General features: G+C 43.5%; 1 long non-coding RNA gene across 1 annotated transcript in view; it reads right to left on the bottom strand.

Moving 5' to 3' along the window:
• Positions 1-18,795, bottom strand: part of LOC116663035 — an 89,179-nt gene extending 70,384 nt beyond the window's left edge. The window contains exon 1 of the long non-coding RNA XR_004319055.1: positions 18,389-18,795. This is a non-coding gene — a long non-coding RNA (uncharacterized LOC116663035). The remainder of the gene's footprint in view (positions 1-18,388) is intronic.
• Positions 18,796-19,263: the final 468 nt, after the last annotated feature.

The raw sequence follows: 19,263 nt of genomic DNA, 5'->3' as shown, positions 1-19,263 counted from the left end.
CTATATTATATCCTATTAAATATATAATGGACTGTTAGATGATGGACTAATGATGAGAGAGAGAGAAGAGAGAGAGGGAGGGAGGGAGGGAGGGAGAGAAAGAAATCTTCTATCAGTCAGAGTAAGTGCAGATTAATCTATGGAAACAAATCCCCAACTCATGGCAGCATGAAGTATCTCTGAGAGGTCATGGCCACTCTTCAGGGCAGCTGTCCTCCATGTGATGACTCAGCATCACCTCTCCACATCAAATAAATGTTCCCACACTTGCTGAAGCTGGGAAAAGATGCTGGAGAGTTGAGTGCCACCCATCAATTAAAGGCTTCTCTGGGGGTGTCCCTTCCACTCACATTTCACCGGTCAAAGCAAGTCACATGACCATGCCTAACTCCAAGGAGACAGGGATGGACAACCTGTGCAGCAGCCTGGAAGCAGAGAGAAGCCGGGCTCTAATAGAGAGTCGTTAACATCTACCTCAGTGCACACCAATAGTAACTGGAAGGACAGCGCGGTGACTCAAAGCAAAAGGTGGTAACTTGCCATTCCTACTCCCTTTGTCGTCTGCTAAGAAAATAAAGTACCCCCCAAAAAAGATGATGGCTGGTTGGTAGGCTTAACCCACCATTTATTTAGGCAATAACATTAAGACATCTACTGACAACCACAAGGAAAACCACAACTAACATTTATAGGATGCTTCACAATTGACGTAACATTTTCGTATATATTAGCTCTAGCAAGCAATACAAGGAGCCTCCCCAAAGGTTTGAAATGTTTCCTTCCCTCAGATTCTCACAACGTGCTATGAAATAAACACCAAAGGCTAGACCAAGTGCCGAATCTAAGTATAAAAGGATTCAGGGGAGAGGAGTCAGTGTGTGCCCAACAGCACAGAGAGCTTCGTGGAAGGGCAACTCGAAACCACACTGCAGGGTGAGCCCAGTTACCTCAAGGGTTGAATGTGGATGTGGCTTCTCTCCACTGGGCCCTCCTTATGCTGATCCTGGGGGAAACCATCACCCACCCTCAGCTAGGCAAACGCTATGTTTGGTGAGTGTATCTCATAAACCAAGAGTTGAAAAGTGATGGCCTCTGAACTGAATCTGGCCCATGGATATGTTGAATGTGGCCAGCATTTTAATAAAAGAACTGCCATCAAAAATCTGTTTAGAATTAATAGCAGGGTGTATGTATCTTTTTGAATTAATGTTTTTGTTTTTCTCGGATATATGCCCAGGAGTAGAATTGAAAAGCCACATGGTGGTTCTGTTTCTAGGTTTTTGAGAAACCTCCATATTGTTTTCCATGTTGGCTGCACCAATTTTCATTCCCACCAACAGTGCTCAAGGGTTCCCTATTCTCCACATCCTTGCCAACATTTGTTATTTGTGTTCTTTTTGATGATGGCTATCCTGACAGGTGTGAGATGATATCTTATTGTGATTTTGATTTGCATTTCCCTGATATTAGTGACACTGAGCAGCTTTCCATGTTCCTGTTGGCCACCTGCATTTCCTCTTTTGGAAAAATGTTCAGTTCTTCTGCCCATATTTTAAATGGGTTGGCTGGTTCGTTATTTTTTAATTGAAGTACAGTTGATTTAAAATTGTTGTATTAGTTTCTGGTGTACAGCATGGATAGATTTGGAGGGCATTATGCTAAGTGAAGTAAGTCAGACAGAGAAAGACAAATACTGTAAGACAATCACTTACATGTGGAATCTAAAAAAATACAACAAACTGGTGAGTATAACAGAAAAGAAACAGACTCACAGATGTACAGAAGGAACTAGTGGTGACCAGTGGGGAGAGGGAACGGAGAGGGGCAAGATGGAGGTGGAGGATTAAGAGGTACAAACTATCAGGTATAAAATAAGCTACAAGGATGCATTGTACACCATGGGGAATATAGCCAGTATTTTATAATAACTATAAATGGAATATAACCTTTAAAAATTGTGAATCACTATATTGTACACCTGTAACATATAATATGTACATCAACTATACTTCAACTTTTAAAATATAATATTGTAAAATAAATACATAAATTTAAAAACAATAAAAATAAAAAACAAAAAAGTTATGTTTAGAATTGTTGTATTTCTCGAAACGCATTTCAGCTTAAGAGTGGCTTTCAAAGACATGTCCCACTCTTACGAATTCTTGTACCTCCCCTCCCATACCTGTCCACAGCCTCCAGAAGCTGATGGCTTCTCCCCGAGAGCCTCCAGAGGGGTTCTCTCCTGGCCAACACTTCGATTTCACCCCAGCAAAACCAATTTCAGACTTCTGGCCTCCAGAACTGTGAGAGAATACATGTCTGTAGTTTCAAGCTACCAAATTCATGGTAATTTGTTTCAGAAGCAACAGAAAGCTAATAAAACTGGAATCCCAGACGTCCCGAGTTTCATCTTCCAGATGAGGAGACTGTGGCCCAGTGAAAAGAGAAAAACTTCTCATCACCCCAAAGCTGGATGGCGAGGGGTCAGGACTAGAAAATGTGGCAGCCGGCTCAGGCTGGGTCTCTGCCCCTTCACCAAAGCATCTCCAAGAAGGGGTATGTGACAGCAGATCTTCTTCCCAGAGACCATGGGAAGCAACCCACTGTGACTGGCACCGGGAAAAACAAACCAAAATCCTTCATGGCCGCAGGTCTTGGGTAAAACTAGTGCGGGGGTTTGGAGAAGCTTCAGGAAAAAACACCCAGGCTGCACCTCTTGCTGGCAGAGTGCTCTTGGGAAGGCCCCTTGTGCACCTGGGCCTCAGTTTCCACATGTGTCAGAGGAAGAAGTTGGGCGCCTCGCAGGTGCTAGAAACTCCCACCTTGGGGTCCTCGAGGGGGCGGAGGGAGCAGCCCCAGGAGGTGTCAGCCTGAGCACTCTGCCTCAACCCGTCCGATCTGAAATACTCCCTCTACCAGCTTCCATACTGCACTCCTGCACCCATTGCTTTTGCATCAAAGTCGCCATGGTTAAAATTGAATCTGAAAACCCTCATCTCTAAGTATTAAATTCTCTGTGGTTCCAGAATTCCACATGGAACAGCAGCAGCCAATCCACAGTCACTGTGTGTGCAGAGAAGGCGTCCCCAGAAAAAGCAACAAGAAAGGGGGTCTCCTGAGGAGTCAGAGAGCAGCTAACAGGCACGGACTGCAAAGCTATTCGGGCCCCGTGGTCTGTGTCCATCACACATCAGACAGCTCCTCTGTTTGCAGGCCCCGGGTCACAGCTGTTTTATCGTGAGCAACCTGAGCCACTCCTCCCCAGTGGGCATTTAATGACATGAGACACTGGCCTGGTAAAGCCCAGATCTAGCAGAGACCTCCTTAACCCTCCACCAGGAGCCAGGCTACCGCGCTTACACAGGCCTGTAATCCTTGCAGCGAACACACACTAAAACCAGACAGCCAACAGCCCAGGCCCAGAGGACACACCGCCTGGCCATCAGGCCTCTTAGGTCAGAGAGAATCCGTTTGGGTTTCCCTTTCAGTGATGGTCCCTGACACTTACCCGGCTGTTCTCCCCAATCCACTCAGACACTTGGGAGAAAAAGTATGCTTAAAAGCAATCAATGCATTATGAAACTATAACTTTATTGGCTCTGAGGCCAAGTAATAAAAAGGTAAATGTGAACAGGTGTGCCAGTTAATGTCCCTGGGTAATTGACTAAGTATGGTGACCCCCAGGAATCCGCCTCTTTCCAGCTCCTATGACTTAAACTGCAGAAAGTAGGAAGTACAAAACATGCCCGCTTTTTAAAGCTTTATTTAAAAAAGCTTATTATACGGTCCCCACCTGGGCCGTGATTAAGCACTCATTACTGCAGTAACAATGGTTCCATTGTTTCTTTTTTACCTTAATAACCATATTTAAATGACAGAAATTTTTGAGAGCTATAGCCATAATGAACCTGGGGCCCAAGGAGATTGATTGGCTTCCCCCAGGTCACAGAGGGGCAGAGCCACAAGCCCCAGATTCTCCAAATTCTCAGTCCAATCACTGCTCCAATACAGGTAACAAGGGGTCATTCACCACTGTCCCTGTTCACAGGGTCTCAAGCTTATTCTCTTCAGCAACACAGAGAATATGTAGCAAAGTGACAGCTACAATAGTCTGGGTTCTCCAGAGACAGAACCAACAGACTCATACACACGCACACGCATCTGTCCCATGCGATGTCTGCTGGGGCTTTGTCACTCCTACATCTGGTGCCTCCACTAACATGGATCCAACAGCTGGAAGCTGGCTGAGCCACTTGACTGGGGTCGTAGGTCTGTGGCCTCAGTTCTCACTGTCAGCTGGGTTCTTTGGTCTCTTTGGTCTCCTCCATGTAATCCCAGGGCTTCTCCCTGTCCACATGGCCTCTCCATGTGGTCTCTCCAGCAGGAAATCCAGATTTATTATATGGCGGCTGGAGGCTCCAGGCAACACACAATCAGAACCACCAGTCCTTCTTAAAACTGTAGTCCACACTGGCACTCCAGCACCTTTGCTTCATTCTGTTGGTTAAAGCAACGCACAGACCCAGATCGGGTTCAAAAGAAGGAGGCAACGCAAGTGGGTGGAGATCAGCAGGGGTGGCTCGCTGAGTCACAGAAGTGGCAACATGCTCCATCATTCATGACAGCCTTTTGCTAAATCCATGACCCCACCCAAGTCTTCCCGGGGTGAGTCTCCTCTTATTCCTTGGGCACCTTCTCTCAGATCAGCCCCATTTTCCTGGGCACGCCCTCTGTAATTCCCCTTCCTCTTTCCCCCAGAGATCTCGTCCTACCTCCAAAGGCATTTGCAACTCAAGCCCAACTTTCCTCTAGTTATTTCACACTAAAGTAGATAGCTCATCAGACCCAGAAACTTGCCCCAAACTAGTTTTCTTTTTCCTGTTGAGAGTCTAGAAGATTTCATATCCAAATTTTCCTGAAGATTTGGAGTAGCAAAGATATTGCATTCCATCCTTCTAATGCAAAAACAAGGGGGGAAGAGAAACAAATGAACTGCTTTTCCATTTTCAGAAGCAGACTATTAGAGTGGTTAAGACAACTGACCTCAGAGCCAGCCTGGCACTTATTGGCTAGCTCAGCCTCCTGATCTGTGAATCAGTTTCATCCATCCCAGGGGCTGTTTTGAGAATTAAATGAGCAAAAATATGTAAGGTACTTATAAGAGAAACAGACTCACAGACATAAAGAACAGACTTGTGGTTACCAGCAGGTAAAGAGGGTGGGAAGGGATAAATTGGGAGTTTGAAATTTGTACCTCCTGGGGAGTGATGGAAATGTTAGCTATCTTGATTGTGGTGGTGCTTTCACTGGTGTACACATCTATCAAAATTCATCAAACTGTACATCTGAAATATGTGGTTTACTGTACAGAAATTGTACCACAATAAAGTTGTTTAAAAAATAAAGAACAACCAGACCAAAAAAAAAAAAAATATATATATATATATATATATATATATATATGTGTGTGTGTGTCAAGTACTTAGAACAAAGCACAGCAAGTGTCTGCTATGCTCTCAGACAGTTGTAGCCGGCCTCACCCACCATGCAGCATTCTCAAGTGCCCAGTGTGATGAGCAGAGAATCCAAGAAGATACAATTTCTAAGACACCCATCTTAATCCTTTTTCTTGGAAAAGGAAGCTCCATCAAGATGCGGAAAATGCTTAGGATCCTTCTCTGAGAGAAGAAGTATAGATCAGTATCAGGCTGTCCCCAGTACATCCAGGTATTGGGTTCTCCAAGGAAACATATTTGGGAGTATTTTCTACCAAAAAAAAATGTAAAAAAAAAAAATATATATATATATATATATATAAAGTGATAGTTCTTAGTCATCATGCACCCAAGGTAACAGTACAAAAGAAAGAGAGTTCCTACCTCCATGTATGGGATCTCCCAACCCCTCCTCCCAGCTTATCTACCAGAAGGCCAAGCGGTTGACCAGAACCCCAAGACTGACTGACTTTCTTATTCTTAACAGAAAGGAAACACACAGAAAAGCTTCTTTCTGTACAAACAACTGACGCCTGGAAGCAGGCAGCTCTTCAATGGCAAATGTCTTTTTCACTAGCACCTTGAAGTTAAAATGACATTTAATTATGTGAATTAATTAATTTCTGTTTTATAAATGAATCCCAAACATTGGTTTTATTCCTAAGTAATATTTGATGAGTTTCCTAACAATCTTTTTTACAGAATCGAGGAAAAACGATGACTCACAAGCATAATAAAATTAGGTTCTCTCACTTCTCTTGGCAAAGCAGAGTCTCCGTAAGTCAATTTTTGTAAATTACCATTTTTTTTAGCCAAGAAAATAATCTGAAAGTGAACACAGCTATGGGTCACGAGCTTCTCCAAGGACCACAGAGCTTATCTCTCAGTCTCCATGTAAGATATTTTTTCTCCAAAGAGTCTCTGAGAGATATTTTTTCCCTCTCTTTGGGGTTATAAATGATCTATTTACTTTTTTCATCTTTGGTATTTTATGTGTTGAATGTAGTGTGGCTGAAATCATTTTAAGTCAGGGCAAACTGGCTTAGCTGTTTAACTTTTTGGATTTCTCTGTGAGACTTCTTTTATCACCAGGTAAATTGGGGTTCACATATCATCAAAGCCAAGAAAACATGGCTGAGCCAGAGTATTTCAAAACAGCTGCCAAAAATGGGAATAAAAAACTGAGAAAAACTTTTAATGACAGCCCCATAAGATGAGGCAACTTTGGAAATGTTAATAAAAAATGGGGAAATGAAACTATAACAAAGTTCAGTTTTGTACAACACAACATGTTTTTCACTGAAACTGCATTTCTGATGCCCGTGTTCAGCTTATCTGGATCAAAACCTTCTGCTACTCTCCCCAATGTCATTATCCTTGAGAACTTTTGGCAACGTTTCCAACATTAAAATATATATGAAACATGTTCATCTTCATCTGTTTTCTCTTGACCTTTGTACTGTCTTCATGCAACTGTTTGGAGAACCAACTTCTCTATTTTGACTTTTCTTTCTGGGTCTCCAGTGAAAATACTAATTCTGATCACTGGAAGAATTGCCTAAACTGCCTTATTTCACCATCTCGCTCTCTCATTTTCCCCTTCATTCAATCATTTATTCAGCGAAGCCTTATGAACTCTGCTACCGAAAGGCAGCATAGTGAGTTGTGAGGCTGTGATTTCTACAGCCAGACTGTCTGTTTCTTCCTAGCTCTGTGACCTTGGACAGTTCACTTACCTCTCTGTGCCTCCATTTCTCAACTATGAAAAGGAAGTGATAATAACTGTTTTGAAAATTATAGGATCATTGTGAGGATTAAATGAGTCAATATTTATGACAGACTTAGCACATAGCAAGCATTATCTATTGCAGCCAAGACACGGAAGCCACCTAAATGCCTATTGACAGAGGACTGGATAAAGAAGTTGTGATTGATACACACACACACACACACACACACACACACACACACACACAATGGAATACTACTCAGCCATTAAAAAGAATGAAATAATGCCATTTGCAGCAACATGGATGGACCTAGAGATTATCATATTAAGTGAAGTCAGACAGACAGAGAAAGATGAATATCATACAATATCAGTTATATGTAGAATCTAAAAAAAAAATACAGATGAACTTATTTACAAACCAGAAATGGACTCACAGACAGAAAACAAATTATAGTTACCAAAAGGGAAAGGGGTGAGGAAGGGAGGGATAAATTAGGAGTTTGGGATTAACATATACACACTACTATATATAAAACAGATAAACCACAAGGACCTACTACATAGCACAGGGAACTATATTCAATATCTTGTAATAACATATAATTGAAAAGAATATATATGTATATGTGTGTGTAACTAAATCACTTTGCTGTATACCTGAAACTAATACATTGTAAATCAACAATAACTCAATTTAAAAAGGGAAAAAAAGAAGAAATACCTAGCGGAAAAAAAAAAAAAACACATTACCTCTTGCTATGGCTATCTACAACTAACTTTTATTTGGTGCTGACTATTTCTGAATGGAGTGCAAAGAGAAAAAAAGATGTTTTTTACCTGCCCTAGGGAGATGTATCACCACCTAAAGTCAACAGATTTTTACTTTAAATCACTGCAGTTAAATGCTTGTATTGCCTTTTTGAACATGGTTCTGTCTGATTATTGTAAAATTATAGTGCTTTTAGGAATCTGAAGGTTTTGTGAATATGTAACTCTATCTTTAAACCAGAAAGCTGATGTTGGATCCTGAACGCGAGCTCCATTTCACGTCTGTAACATCTTTGCTGTGGAAATGGCTCCCCTCCGTGGGCTCATGGAGCAATTACATATTCTCTACCTGAAAACAACAGTTCTTGGGGCGGTCATCGACATCAATAGCTAAAGCTATTTCATAGCATTAAATTGTGTGAAAGAAGGCTCTTCAAAGGCTACACACTCCTTGATTTTGTTCATGGGACCTTCTCCAAGAAGCAAAACGACAGGGAGGGAGAAGAGATCAGTGGCTGCCAGAGGCTAGAGGGTGAAGAAAGAGTCAGTGAACTTCTTGGGGTGGTGAAAATGTCTGTATCTTGATTATGGCATAATTAACAGTATACTAATGATGTTATAATATAACCATATGTTAATTATATAATAAGATAATATAACCATATGTTAATTATATGATAATACAATATAGTCTAACCATATGTTAATTATACTTTAGCAAATCTGACATGCATAGAAAAGGGAAGGTAAGACATATGGATGGGAAGAAGGAAGGGAGGGAGGAAGAAGCATTAGCAAGAGAATCAGTAATCAGTGTGGCAAAGTGGTTAAGAGCCTGGGCCGAGGTGCAGACTTGCCGGGTTCAAGCCCTGTGGGATCTAAAGTACATTATGGAACCCCTCTGTGTCTAAATCTCCTCTTCCATAAAATCGGACAATGATACTTCTTACTGCAGAGTGTTGCTATGAGGATTAAATTTGTTACAATTTTTATGCACTTAGAGCAGTATCTGGCATACAGTAGGTTCTCAGTAAACACGTGCACCACGAATGACCGCATTAAAGACTGTAACGCAGCACACTCAATCAGCAAATTAGGTCAGTCATCAAGGCAGAATCAGGGCTTGTCAGGACATCTGCCCTGACACTGTTTACCAATCCAAGCTGGTAATGGGCATTCGGGTCACACCCATTTCAACTGCCTGATTCTGAACATACAACTAAATCCCTGGTTGATTTTCATTGCTCCAAACCCACCCCTACACTAGATCTCTGCTGGCACCAACTTTGTCTATTTCGAACCCAAGGTGAAGCCCAGATTTCCACCTGTTCCCATGCACAGCATCCACCGCGTGAGTCATTTAAACCCCAAAACCTCAGCTGATTGTGAGCAGTCCCGTCTCCCACCCCACTTAGAGAGGAAGACGTCAGAGTAGCTTCAGGGGGCAGGGAAACGAGCCTGTGCACTCTACATTACCACCCCCCACCGAGGGACCAGTAGTCTGTTAGAAGTGACCAGAGTGAGGCAGGGAGGAGGGGCACCAGCAGGGGATGCTCCTGGCTGCTGGGTCTAGTGAGATCGCCCTTCAAGACACCAAACTGCACTGCCTGGCAGTCAGTCCTCAGGGAGAGGGTGAGGTTTATCCATCCACTGGTTCCTATGTCCCCCAGGTTTGCCCCATGGGAATGTTAATTCTCCACACTTCACAACTGTGCAAGGGTGTACCCTGGGCAGGGATCTGCCGTGTTCCCTGCCCCCTTCTGGGCTGGAGGCAAGAGGCAGGCAGCCCAGACAAGAGGGAACGCCTGTGCAAAATCACTGGGAGCTCACTCAGCGCTGGTTGCCACGGCAATAACCGGAAAAACAGGTCAAGCCAACAGACTGAATTGTGCGTTAAGAGGTAGCTGAGTTTCCACAATCAAGTAGTTCCAGTCTCTGATACATCTTGGAAAAGAAAAAAATCACACCTGTCCACAAGGACACATGTACTAAAATTCTATTGTTGCGTTATTATGTAACAGCAAAGGAGGAGGGAGAGGAGAGGGAAGAGGAGAGACTAAGCTACTAAATGTCCATCAATATGCAAATGAATTATTAATGTGTGGTATATTCAGAAAATGAAGCATCTTACAACAGGAACAATGAAAGAATTAGAATGACTAAAGGTGACTGGATATAAGAACAAAATGTAGAAACAAATTACATTTCTCTCTAACAGCACCAAATGGTTAAAAACGCAATTTTCTCAAAAAAAGATATCATTTATAATAGTAACAAAATTATAAAGTAGAAATAATTCTATTTCCTCACGTTTTATAACTGCTGGCTGTCACTGGATCCTGTCTAAAGATGACTAACCAAGAAATAAACATATAAGCATATTTTTCATGTGACAAAAAGATAAATACCAGAATTAAGTATGTATGTAATTTTTAAAAATCAGTAGATAAATGAGAGAGAAGAGGATGTAGCGTAAGTCAAAACCAAAAATGTTTACTCTTCACGACAGTGGTTCTTAGACTCTGATCCTGGACAAACGTAGCAGCATCACCTGGGAACCTGCTAGAAATGCTCATTCTCAGGCCCCACCCCAGACCTGCCGAATCAGAAAGTCTGTGGTGTCTTGGGAAACACTCAACTTGTCTCTGGTATGTACTAGAATTTGGGTTAAACTGCCTTCTAATGAGGACACAGTAATTCTGTTTAAATTCACCAATCAAGAAAGAGAGGTATAAAATCATTACATTTCTTTCCAATGGCAGCCACCAGGGGCCCTGACACCAGACACTGTCGATGGTCTTTGGAGAGTGGTGCTGAGTGTTTGAAGGCGGTGGGGAGTGAGCAGCAAGGTATTTCCTATTTGACAAATTCTGAACTGTTTGAGTATTGATCGCATGTTGATCTGTGCTGTTTTTTTAAAGACATATGGTAAAACAAACTGAGTCGGGGAAATTTCCCCCTCTTTTCTCTTCAGGAAGGGTTCCATTCCTCATGGATGTTCCATTACCCAGAAAATTCACAAGTTTACAAGAATCATATTTTCAAAAAAAGGAGTGCTGTGATGACTCTACTGCACAGAGATGCTGAACTAAGACTTTGCTTCATGCCTCAATTCCTGTTTTTCCAACTTTTTACAAAAATTACTGCCCCACAGAAGGAAACACCAAATGCTTCTTTCTTACACTGGATTCCCGGTAGCTAGATTGAAATATCATTGTTTAAACAGTAAATATCCATATGACTTCAGTGTGCAGGACAAATCAGAGAGGAAAATCCTCGGGAGGTTCTAGAAATGTGAGGTCCATCTCCTCCACAAAAGAGAAACAGCACGATGTAACCACTTGTTGCGAGAGGCAATCATTACTCCCCAGCTGTGGTCATCTCCCAAGGTGACCAGCATGCCATTCCATTGGTCCTGCTGGTGTGTGCATGCCACTTCCCTGAGAGGTGGAGTTTATTCCCCTCCCTTTGAATCTGGGCTGTCCCTGTGTTCTGACTGATAAAATACGTCAGAGGTGAATTTCATACCCAGACTGTAAGCTAGCAGTTTCTACCTCCTTCCTCTTGGAACATTCACTCTTGAAACTTAGGTACCAAATTTTAAGGAAGCCTAAATAGCTCCATGGTGAGGCCCAAATGGAAGAGAACTGAAGTCTTTGGTCAACAGATCTAGCCAAGTGCCTGCCAACAGCCAGCACTGATGGTCAGACATGTGAGTTAGCCATCTTGGATTTCCACCCCAGGAGAGCCCTCAGATGACCACAGCCCCGGCTGACATCACACAGAGGATCGCTGCCCGGCTGAGTCCATCCAACCTACACAATTGAGAGAGATAATTAAGTGGATGTTTTTTTCAAGCCAGTAAGTTCTGAGGTTTATTTGGGTTAGGGTTTATTCTGCAGCAATAGATAACTGAAACCAAACTTGATATCCAGAAGTGGGGTATTGTTATAACAGAACCTAAAACATGCAGCTTTGGCTTTGGAACTGCAGGACAGGCAGGAGCCAAAAGGCCTCAAAGAAACTATTAATGGAGTCTATTAGGAGACTGAGTGAGGGAATTGTCATTGGAGGCTAAAGAAAAAGGCATATACAAGCAGAAAGTCTGGCAACACTATAAACCTGGGCAACCTTTTCTGCAGGGGTGTTGAGGACAGGAGGGGTAACTAATGAGTGTATGCACCTGGTCAAAGAGATTTCTGGGAAGAATGTTAAGAGTAACAACTAGTTTCTTCCAGCTGCCTCTGAGAAAATATGAGAAAAGAGCTGAGACGCCCTCCAATAGGACTGTTCAGCTTGAGAGCAGAATTGACAAAACACACAGAGACCCATCCTGGGTCTGGACCCAACAAAAAGTCCTCAAAAGAAACGGCCTCACGGCAAGATTAAGTCCAGGTTTCTGCAAGTAAAAAGTGGTCTCAGAGTAAAGTTGAGAGCAAGAATGCAGTTGTAAGACCCTTCTAAGGCCTCAGGAAGATTTAAAACAGTGGCACAAGACCTCCTCAGCTAGACTATAAGACTTCCAAGAATCTTGAGGAGTTTTTCCATGACATTCTGACTCTCATTCCAAGATTTAGTGGTACCTATCTCAAAGAGACTTCTGGCTATGGAGTTTATTTAATGGAGTGGATTTATAATTTGATACATAGGAAATCCATAAAGTATTTAAAGGAGTTATACTAATTTGGATTAAAAGGGATAAAGACAGTTCAAAGTGAAAAGAGGTCTCTGGACCCCTAACCTCATATGCTAAATAAGGAAGTCGGCTGAGAAAACTACTCAGCTGTAATCACAGGTCATTTCTTATGGAAAGAAAAGGATGGTTTTGAGAGTCAAATCATACAGAACCACTCCCCAGGAACAGAACTAGAGCCTGATTTTTTTTTAATTAAAAAAAAACCCGTTAACACATGCAGGCTGGATTTCAGATTTACTATGGATTAGTGAAAGCTATATACATGTTGTTGCATTTACTCACACTGTTATGTTGGGTATGTATAGAACAGATAACACCTTTTCAATTTACAGGACTCTACACCAAGGAACCACACCAGAGAAGCTGCACCCAAGGACCTCCATCCGTAACTGAACCTGATTTGGATAACAAGATCCTGGACTTTGAGTTAACACCATAATGCTAATGGAGGGTGGGAACTGGGGGAGTATATTTTGCATATGGGAGAGAGATGTGAATCGTGGTGGCCAGAGGACAAGCAAGGTAGATAGTTTCCAAAGATGGAAACTTCTCGTACGTGCGTGCCATTCTTACACTGAACGTAGAGTTACCTCCCCTCCTCTTAAATTTGGGCTGGCCCGCGGCCGCTCTGACCAACAGCACGTGGCGGAAGTGAGGACTGGCAGTGGCTGCTTCCGTCCTCTTGGACGCCTCTTCCTGGAACCAGTCTTCCATGCTGTGAGGAGGCCCAAGCTGCACGTGGAGAGGCCCTTACGAACAAGAACTAAGACCCTCAATCAACTGTCCTAGCTGAGTTTCCAGCGAACAGCCAGCACCAATGGCCGGCTCTGTGAATGAGCCATTTGGGACGTTTCGATTCAGTCAAGCCCCCAAATGACTGCAGCCCCAGCCATAACCATGCGGAATAGAAGCTTCTTCCAAATGAGCCCAGCCAACCTGTAGAATTGGGCAAGGTAATAAAATAATTTTTGGTCTTAAGGTACTAAATTTTAAGGTGGTTCGTTACTCAGCATTACATAACTGAAAGGCAAACTTTGGGCAAATCTCCAGCAGTCAAACTGTTGTGTGCATTTGATCCCAGAGTGTCACTTTAATCTCATTTGCATCACATAATTGTTTAATTCCTCCTTGGATGCAATTGTGAATGATCCAAATCATACTTGCAGGAGAATCAGAAAACAAAAAAGTCTGAATGTCATCAAGCACTGATGTATCCGTATCAGTGTGATTCACATGTCAGTCTTTATTTTAATGCTTTCTCAGTAAGGAAGAAAGAAAGAAAAAAGAAAAGAAAAGAAAAGAAAAGAAAAGAAAAGAAAGGAAAAGAAAGGAAAGGAAAGGAAAGGAAAGGAAAGGAAAGGAAAGGAAAGGAAAGGAAAGGAAAGGAAAGGAAAGGAAAGGGAAGGAAAGGGAAAGGTAAGAAGGAAGGAAGGAAGAAAAGAAGGAAAAGAAGGAAGGAAGGAAGGAAGGAAGTAAAGAAGGAAAAGAAGGAAGGAAGGAAGGAAGAAAAGAAGGAAAAGAAGGAAGGAAGGAAGGAAGGAAGGAAGGAAGGAAGGAAGGAAGGAAGGGAGGAAAGCCCAAAGTCAAAACTGTGAAACAGAAACCAGTAAGTATTTGTTGAGTTCCTACTCCTTACTCTGAGAGACCCAACTGGGTACTAAATACAGAAGAATCCTCAACTTCAAAGTTCTTACAAAAAAGGGAGAAAAGAGCAGGTCCGACTTGAGAGGTGGGTGGGCCCGGCTTCGCCACCCATTCGCTCTCACACACCCATCTCCCGTGCTGGGCACCCCTAGCTCATCAGCTGTGACTGCTGCGTATTTCCAGGAGCACTGACACAAGTCCCTGGGGTTGAATGGGTAAGGGATCTGAGTGTCCAGGGCCCCTTCTGGGATTCTGAGCAGGTGGGAGCAGAGGGAGTGTTTTTACAGACAGCTCGGCAGTTATTTCCCCTGCTCCAGGCCTCCGCGCTCACCAGCCATCTGCCCTGGTGCCTGCTGTCCGTTTCCTAGCCCTCGGCCTTGGCCCACACTGCTTATGACCACCTCCAGCCCGCAGCCTTCAGGCTTTGTTGACCTGTGTCCACACCCCTGCCTGTATCCCCGACACCTGGCCTCTGTCAACCTTCTGTCCGGCACGTGGTGAAAGGTCACACAGCCCCGTCATTTGGTTCCTAGTAACACAGGCTTTTCCTTCGTGGCCCAGTCCTACCTTCCAGTGAGAGCGCCAGCTCTCCGGGGGTGAGGCTGCAGGCCGGGGCGGGGTGACCTGCGTCAGGGGCTGCCCCAGCCTGCAGAGAGGCTCAGCCCACACAGAACAGAACCAGGCCCGCTCTTCTCTTTCCCTGCTGCTTCACTGGGGCACCTGTCCTTCCGCACTCCCGTCCCTCTCTGAAACTGTGTTCTCACCCACATCTTCACCGTCTCAGGCCCCCACTGAAACGAGGGCGACAGCTTATCTGTTTTGTTATCAGGTACCTCCAGTGCACAATCTGGCACATAACACATGTTTGATAAATATCGGTTTAACGAACAAGTACTTCTTCCTCCCTTGTGGTGATTTTTTTCTTCTAGGAATTTGGTTGTTCTACCCTACAGACTACCAGGGGCTCTCCATGTCTGAAATCCAATGGTAGGAAAAGCCCCTGTCCTTGCCCGGAGTGTAAGTCAAGGAACGTGTCTGGACATTTGAGTGTCGCTTCACTCCCCGGAGTTTCTGGCGCATCCCATGCACAAGCAGAAGGCTGCCGTGTCGGGACGCGCACAGGACTCTGGGAGACAGCGTGGGCCAACAGTCCTGATGGCCTGGCAGCTGATCTACCAGACCCTGCCCAGGGCACCTCATTTACCTCATTTTCCATGAGGAGGTAACTGACAGGACCGAGCAATGGTTGGTGAGTGCTGAAAGGAATGGACTAGAAGAGGACAGGCCTTAAACTTCAGCCTGATTCTTAGCCAAGGACGTTCTCACAACCATGGGGACGCAGTCCCAGGAAAAGTGAATTAGAATCTCTGAGCCTGAGGCTAGAACACATAGAAAATGCTAGCCAGTGATGCGTAACCCTTCAGGTAAAGAATCACTGGCCTAAGAAATGCAAAGATGGGAGAAGAGGTTGATTCATTAGGGAGAGTTTCACAGATGAGAAGGGATTTTAACTGGGCCTGGAAGAATGAATTAAATCTAAGTAGCATAAAAAGAAAGAAACAGACATTCAGAGTGGGGTAGTGGGCAAGATGTCAGGTTGACACAAACAGACAACAGTTTATCTACGTGCAGCCTACTGGAGGGTCGTGGGCAGGACATCTGGAGAGCAAAGGGGGCCGGATTACAGAGAACTTGCACGTTTGAACTTCAATTTTATCTCCTGGGGAACCTTGAGGGTTTTTTAAAGGAGTAAATAGTAAAGGAGATTTTGTGTGGAGGGCTAATACCGCGTTGGTGTAGGGACTCGGTTGGCAAGAAAACTGGCTACACCAGGACTCAGCTCTTCGTGATAGGAAGTCGGGTCCCTACGAAGATGCATTAGCTTCTCCTATCTGGTTGCTTCCACCTCTTCCTAAGGAGACTGTCAACGCAAAACCAAGTATCAACCAATCTGAGTTTGGTCAAGTCAGGAGAGAAACATCAGGAAGAAGTGATACAGATGCCACACTTGGCTTCCCAAGGTTTTATTCAAACGATGAGATGTTTGCATTTTTAGAACTAATAATAGTAACAATTAAATGAAGACACTACTTTATCAAATGATACTGTGCTTTTCAATTTGCATTTCCAAGTATATGCTCTCTTCCCCCATTCTGCCAGAGACACCCATTTGCCTCTAAGAAGAATCAGAACATTTACATGAAAAATGCACATAAGAAAAAGAGTGAATTTTCAGCTTTGACTACAAACATTGTATTTTTGAGTCCCTACAAATATGAGAGTTTTGACAATTCTGTGCACATCTAAGTCAGGCTGGCCAAAGGTGATTCTCCAGCTTTGCAGCGAGTCACAGGATAAAGAATACAAGATGTGACAAAGGGGAAATCCCTGATATGCAGAAAAGAAGAGCCCTCTTCTTCTAGCCTTGATGTAACGAGGGAAGGAAGAGATGAAAAATAGAGTGAAAGGGTCCATTGCCAGTGTTCACAATATCCATTCTTCGCTCCCACCTTGGGGTAGATGTGGGAAGCCAGACAACTCCCAATCACGTCTTTACGGAGTGGTCACTGCTGTGGTACCACACCCAACGTGCGGGACTAACAATGGTGGAGAAGACGTCTCCGTGGATAGCCTGAGAACGTGTTGCTGGTGCCCCAGGGCCCATGCACAGTCTGCAGAAGACCCAGAAATTTGTCCCTTCCTCAGTAGAGAGACCTAGAACTTAGGGACTGTGCCAGCCAAGGTCACAATGAAGGGGCCACGGGGTCCATGGAGCACAGTGACTCATAAACCATCCCAAATGTGATACCCAGAAAGCCAGAACGGACCAGCTGCCCACAGCAGACTCCACGCAGAGGCCCAGAAAATGGTCCAGCCCACCCGCACCTACAAGACGTGGGGCCACTGACCCAGGGACCCAAGTTCTCCTTGGTCACCATCTCAAGTTCAGCAGGAAGAAGAAATCTGACATAGTGAGATCACTGGAAAATGTAGGCACTCCCATGTCTCCCTGACACCCAACACTTGAGGTTTTATAAGGAAATGCAGATGGTTTATACGAACCACAAAAATCTGGATTTTCTTCACATGTTTCATAGTGGTGTGCAAATTTCCATACCCACCACAATTAATTTTTTCTATTATAGTCTATTTCCTGAAGTGTTTCCCTAATGGAAACGAAGTAATAATCATTATGCTTAGATTTTTTTAACCAAGTTACGAGGCCAGTACACTTGCCAAATGAATCCATTCTGGACTTCCATAATCTAAATACAGCTGTCGTCCACAAGGTGGCCCTAGAAGCAACAAAATACAAACCTTCAAAACAGCCCTGCCAGTCAAAGGGGTTGATGTGAGTTGTTTTTGTTTCCCCATTTATGAGCAATTAATTGAGTAGGGAAAAAAAAGAATAATTAAACACTGTGGTAACAAACTGATTTGTGTCTTCAGTGTTGGTTTTCAGCAAATAGAGAAGAAACTCGAAATCACATGGGCAGCAACACAGCACCCCTGAGCTGTTTCGGACACCAAGGAACCTTGCGTGACCTTCAGAGGATTTTTGCCAATTTTTTAAACGTGAAAACCTGTAGTGACAGTAAAGGAAAAGGCCCCGAAAGACCAGCAATTGTGCACATGGGGTTAAAAAAAAGAAAGAAAAAAAAAAAAAAAAAACAGGCTTCAGCCATCACGGAATTCAAGATTGCCAGATTCCTTGATTGTGGCTTTTAATCAAAACTCAGCCAGCTGCCTGTATTTAACGTTAATTGTTAAGCTCTAAGCCTCAGCCAATCATCTTGCTTCTGAGCTGGCAGTGTAACAACAACAACAAAAATATGAAACTCTCTCCCTGACCCAGTTTAGGAGGAGAAGGGAAAAAAAAAAAAAAGAGGAAGAAGAAGAATCGTTAGTCTAGGGTTTGGTCAGCTTTCCTAGGAAGAAAGCATCTCTGGCTTTCTAAAGCAAAACAACATCTGTGCTTGAAAACTCGCTTAGCACCTTCAAGATAAACAAACAGCATGTTTATAACCCTGTCGCCCCCTCGCCTTTTACCTTCTCCCCAAGGAAAAGCAACGTCAGCGCTTCAGAGAGAGGATGTTTTGTTTGTTCGCAGCCAGAGGCGTGGCGCCCAGGAATCTTCTTTCTTAGATCGTCCTTTGCTCCCCTGGAGGCTGAGGACTCACTCCGTGCTGTTAATTTCTCTGTTCTTGATCCTTTGTCAGATTTAGAGAAAGAGTCTCTCTCCTCCCGGCTTCCTAACAGCTCCAAGTATCCTAGTCTCCTATTTTTCCTCAGGGGATGAATACCTTAGCTGCCTCCCCGGACCTGGTATGAGAAGAATGCTGCTTCGTTTGAGAGGATGGAGAATTCCTGGTAAAGGGGAACAATCTCTCTCTGTCTGTCCTTCCATCCTTCTCTCTCATACATCATAAATAATGGACAAGATGGAGACTTCCCTGACACTGTCTAAAAAAACCAGCCATCTTTTAGATAAATTACCCCAAGCACAGACCTGGGAGGTGGCTTGTCTTCCTCCCACAACCGCTTTGACTTTGAGCTTGACCTTGACACAAGGTTAGCCAGTAAGAATGGCGTCAGGATTGGTCACAGTGCATAGCAACAAGTTTCCTTCTCTCTAGTCATTTACATACAGACGGCAGCTAATATTCAAATCAGTGTGAGCAAACCCACAGTTGATTGAATTAAATCTCTTCTCTGGCTTGATTTACATAACTTGCAATAATCAGAATGGAGAGTGAAAGCATAACTGAAAGGAGAAAATACATACTTGCAGCTATTTGGAATTAGGTAGAGTTGAACTAAGCTTGTAAATTCTGATCTTAACTGAAAGCAGAACTGTCCTCGGCTTACTTTAATTGTAAAACATGAAGAAATATGATTTGCAGAAGTAGAAAGTTAATTAACAA

The sequence above is a fragment of the Camelus ferus genome, chromosome 4, assembly GCF_009834535.1.
Source record: "Camelus ferus isolate YT-003-E chromosome 4, BCGSAC_Cfer_1.0, whole genome shotgun sequence".
NCBI lineage: Eukaryota > Metazoa > Chordata > Mammalia > Artiodactyla > Camelidae > Camelus > Camelus ferus.
The sequence above is the reverse complement of the archived record's forward strand: the minus strand, read 5'-3'. Positions and strand labels throughout refer to the sequence as shown.